Source organism: Drosophila tropicalis, unplaced genomic scaffold (assembly GCF_018151085.1).
Source record: "Drosophila tropicalis isolate 14030-0801.00 unplaced genomic scaffold, ASM1815108v1 contig_1190, whole genome shotgun sequence".
NCBI classification, from domain to species: Eukaryota; Metazoa; Arthropoda; class Insecta; order Diptera; family Drosophilidae; genus Drosophila; species Drosophila tropicalis.
In genome coordinates this window covers 137,912-142,695 of record NW_027172561.1, presented here as the reverse complement: position 1 = coordinate 142,695, position 4,784 = coordinate 137,912, and the positions used below count along the sequence as shown (strand labels likewise).

General features: G+C 35.3%; 1 long non-coding RNA gene across 1 annotated transcript; it reads right to left on the bottom strand.

Moving 5' to 3' along the window:
- Positions 1 to 1,721: 1,721 nt before the first annotated feature.
- On the bottom strand, positions 1,722 to 2,125 carry LOC137580114 (uncharacterized). The gene is made up of 3 exons (XR_011032947.1): positions 2,049 to 2,125; positions 1,916 to 1,980; positions 1,722 to 1,846 (listed from the first exon to the last, which is right to left on the bottom strand). It is a non-coding gene; the product is annotated as an uncharacterized lncRNA (long non-coding RNA).
- Positions 2,126 to 4,784: the final 2,659 nt, after the last annotated feature.

Genomic DNA, 4,784 nt, shown 5'->3' with positions numbered 1-4,784 from the left:
TGTGTTCGTCTTCTGTGGAGTAAAAACTTACCTTCTGTGTGTTTCTGGGATATGTAATGTATGTGAAAACAAAGTAGAGAGTGTGTATAAAAAGTTAGTAATAATCTTGTTTGCGGCTTTTTGCGGCTTTGGCGGTATTCTGAACTTGTAGATCACATTGAGTTCTGTCATTCAACGCTGCTGGACGTATGGATTGACAGCGACCGCAACTCTGCCGTTCTTGCAAACTGGATATTTGGCCAATTGACGGAATGTTCGCTAACCAATGAAAGCATTAGTGAAATTAAAAAGAATGTTAAAACCTTTGAAATATACATTACTTCGAATTTACAAAAGTGCAGCAGAAATATGCGCACATTCCGAATAAAACATTCACAGTGGCTATCAATGAGCTTTAAAATTGGATTGGACAATAAAGAAGATACGGACAGTCTTCAATTGGGTAGACCAAAGCTAAATTATGATGAAGCTGGGCCCCGTCTTGATTCATGCTGCTACAATGGCAGCCAGATAAGCAAACGATTATACAATGAAATTCGTCAAATAAGCAAACAGCATAATTGTGACATATGTATATCCAAGCTACCGAAATGTCCAGGAAGCTAAATTGCAATTGAGACCTATGGGTATAACAGTTACAGAAACTATGGCAAAAGTTACCTTGCAAGATTTGTTAAATCACAATAATATGATGGATGTATTCGAAAGATCTATGGACACTTCAGATCCCCTCATTTCAAGTATATCCATTAAGAAAAGGGCAGCTCGACATAAAAAAACCCCCTTCCGCGAGATGACATTGAACTTTTAGAAACGCCACATTATAATTTTCCAATAAATGTTCAGTCTTTAGATAATGATTACAGTTTTCATGATGACTTCGACTCAGAAATAGAGGATATAAATCCATATGCGTTTGAATTAGATGTGGAAAACAATTAAAAAATGAACTTTTTTAAAATTGTTAGTAACTAAGACCTGTCTTTAAGTAAGAATTTAATCATAATAAATATTATATTACTATCACTAAAACATAAAAAATATTAAAATTTTTGTACTTTATATAGTTTTCACACTTTCCTTTGTGATCACGTATACGCATTGTTGCCTTATATGGGCTACTGGGGTAGGCGTGGTCAAATGAACTTCAAATTTTGTTTCAATATTTAGAGTGCTATTCTTATCAAATATACCAAGTTTCAGCTCGATATATGAGTTATTCGACTTTATGCCACTTATTTGGCAATTCAGCCCAGTGTGCATTGGTAGTGAAGGCATTGCAGGTTTTATTTAAAATCTGATATATCTCATTTCAGTTTATGGTAATTGTTTAGTAAACGTAACGTATGTAATACTACTTTATGAAACGACAAATTTGCCAATTTTAAGAGAATAAAAAAAGGTCCAACGCGCAAAAAAATATTTCGACACTTACACTCTCACTAAAACGGCGATTTATCGATATCGACAAAACTTCATCGATAAATCGATATTATCGATGGCTTCCCAGCTCTAGTACATACCATTAAGTAAATACGTGGAAGCATTAGAGCTGGCAAACTATCGATGGTGGGCCCATTCGATATTTTCGATGTTTTGAGTGAAAAAAATCGATATATCGATACTATCGAAATATTTGCGGTCTTTTATTTTCATTTGAATTCAAAAATTAAAAATTGTTCATTTTATAATGTATATATGAAGAGAAACAAAAATGATAGTACTTTGGTAAAAATAACATTTTATATTGCTTCATTGCAAATGTATTTTCATACTTATTATAAATATATATATTATGGTTTTTTGGCCACCGTATTTTCAGCTTCCACATTGCAGATGCCGCCATCTATACATATGTATGTACATATAAAATTAGTTTCACGTTTCTAAGAATAAAATAAAATATAATAATCACCCTTGTTACTGTCAATCAGAAACTTGTCCATTCCAAAACCACCTCCAATAGCAACGAAAGATTCACTAAATAATAAAGGTTATTATACAGGATTAAATAGTAATCCAACAAATTTTTTAACACTTCCACTTACCCAAATTTTAGTTTTCATTCGCCATGTGTTGCGCCAGAACAAGTGATGTGAAAAAAACGCATCGCGGTATATTTGTTTACTATCGATAGTGGATAAAAAATATCGATGGTGGCGCAGAAACGTAAATATTCGATACATCGATAGTACCATCGATAGTTTGCCAGCTCTAGGAAGCATGATGAAATAACATAAGGTGGTCCCGTCGGAAGCCGAAGCTTACCGAAGTATACACTTAAATTCAGTGCACGTTTGCTTGTTGAGAGGAAAGGTTGTGTGCGAACGAATTTTTTTTTTGAAAACATTAACCCTTACGTGGAATAAAAAAAAAATGAAATATTGCAAATTTTGCTGCAAAGCTGTGACTGGAGTGAAATTAATTCACGTGCCGAAGTGTGCTATTAAGAGAAAATTGTGGGAGCAGAGCCTTGGGTGCAGCCTTGGTGAAAACTCCCAAATTTGTGATACCCACTTTAATGATTCGCAGTGGAAGGCTGCACCTGCAAAAGGTCAGACATTTAAAAGGAGGCGACTTAACGCAGATGCATTACCTAGTAAAGTGATAGAGCCTGAACCAGAAAAGATAAAAGAAGGCTATACCAGTGGGAGTACACAAACAGAGTAAGTTTGAATAATAAAAAAATCATGTATGTAAACAATAACGTGACTGTGCGTTAGGTCCTGTTCATTGTTTAATGAAAATAAGAGCTTGAGGGAAAAAATTCGTGCTTTGGAGTACGAAATGCGTAGAGCAGCAGCTGAGGGAGTCTGAACAGTTGGAGGAGTCTCTACGCAAAATCTTCACGGACACGCAAATACGGATACTGAAGAATGGTGGACAAAGAGCTAAGTTCAATTCCGGCGACATTTCTACGGCTATTTGTCTCCACACCGCAGGCCCTTGAGCGTATAACCATCTGTACAAAAAAGGATTTCCTTTGCCCAGTCGTAGCACTTTGTACAGATGGTTATCAGATGTGGACATAAAAAGAGGATGTTTGGATGTGGTCGACAAGCTTTGCGTACTCGCTTTCGACGAGATGAAGGTCGCTGCTGCCTTCGAGTATGACAGCTCTCCTGATATTGTTTACGAGCCAAGCGACTATGTACAACTGGCTATTGTTCGTGGTCTAAAAAAATCGTGGAAGCAGCCAGTTTTTTTTTCGATTTTAATACCCGAATGGACCCGGATACTCTTAACAATATATTAAGGAAACTGCATAGTAAAGGATATTTAGTAGTTGCAATTGTCTCCGATTTAGGTACCGGAAACCAAAAGCTATGGACAGAGCTCGGTATATCAGAATGTAAGTTTCGTATATGCCGTAAAAAAAATCAGATATTCCTTTAAATTTCATTTTTTAGCAAAAACCTGGTTTAGCCATCCTGCAGATGACCAGTTAAAGATTTTCGTTTTTTCGGATACGCCACATTTAATTAAGTTAGTCCGTAACCACTATGTGGATTCCGAATTAACAATAAATGGAAAAAAATTAACAAAAAAAACAATTCAGGAGGCACTTCATCTTTGCAACAAGTCCGATCTGTCTATCCTCTTTAAAATTAATGAAAATCACATTAATGTTCGATCGCTCGCAAAACAGAAGGTTAAATTGGCTACCCAGCTGTTTTCGAATACCACCGCTAGCTCGATCAGACGCTGCTATTCATTGGGGTATGACATTGAAAATGCCACCGAAACTGCGGACTTCTTCAAATTGATGAATGATTGGTTCGACATTTTTAATTCTAAATTGTCCACATCCAATTGCATTGAGTGGTCGCAACCTTATGGCAAGCAGTTGGATATACAGAATGATATTTTAAATAGAATGTCGGTAATTATGCGAAAAGGAATTCTGGATAAACCCAAAAGGCTCCCATTTCAAAAAGGTATCATTGTGAATAATGCTTCGCTTGATGGCTTGTATAAATATTTGCAAGAAAACTTCAGTATGCAATACATATTAACAAGCCGTCTCAACCAAGACATTGTGGAGCATTTTTTTGGCAGCATGCGATCGAGAGGTGGACAATTCGACCATCCCACTCCACTGCAGTTTAAGTATAGGTTAAGAAAATATATAAAAGGTGTGACAAATTTAAAAGAATACGTTAACAAAGATGTAATTCCATGATTTATAATTGTTTAATGTTTAGCTATATGTTTCAGGAAAGTTTCAGTTGAGAATGTAGGTAGTTATGTGCTGTCTATTGTGTTTTGTCTTTTATTTGTTTCTTTTCATTTTATTATTTAATCATTATCCTTATGCTTATCCAGCCAGGAATACAGAAATGTTAAGAAATTCGGGAAATATCGAAGAGGAAAACTCTGAAAGCTGGCTTAATTTAGACTTCAGTTCTAAAGAAAAGGAAAATAAGACTAAAGATGATGAGCCTGTCGATGAGATGTCAAGATATATATATGTAGATGTCACCGAAATGGATGAGTTGACGGTGGATGCGATGGAATATATCGCGGGCTATGTCATTAAAAAATTGAGAATCAGTGACAAAGTAAAAGAAAATTTGACATTTACATACGTCGACGAGGTGTCTTACGGCGGACTTATTAAGCCGTCCGAAAAATTTCAAGAGAAGCTAAAAGAGCTAGAATGTATTTTTTTGCATTATACAAATAATAATAATTTTGAAATTACAAATAATGTAAAGGAAAAATTAATATTAGCAGGGCAAAACGTCGATGTTGATAAACAAGTAAAATCTTTTTATTTTAAA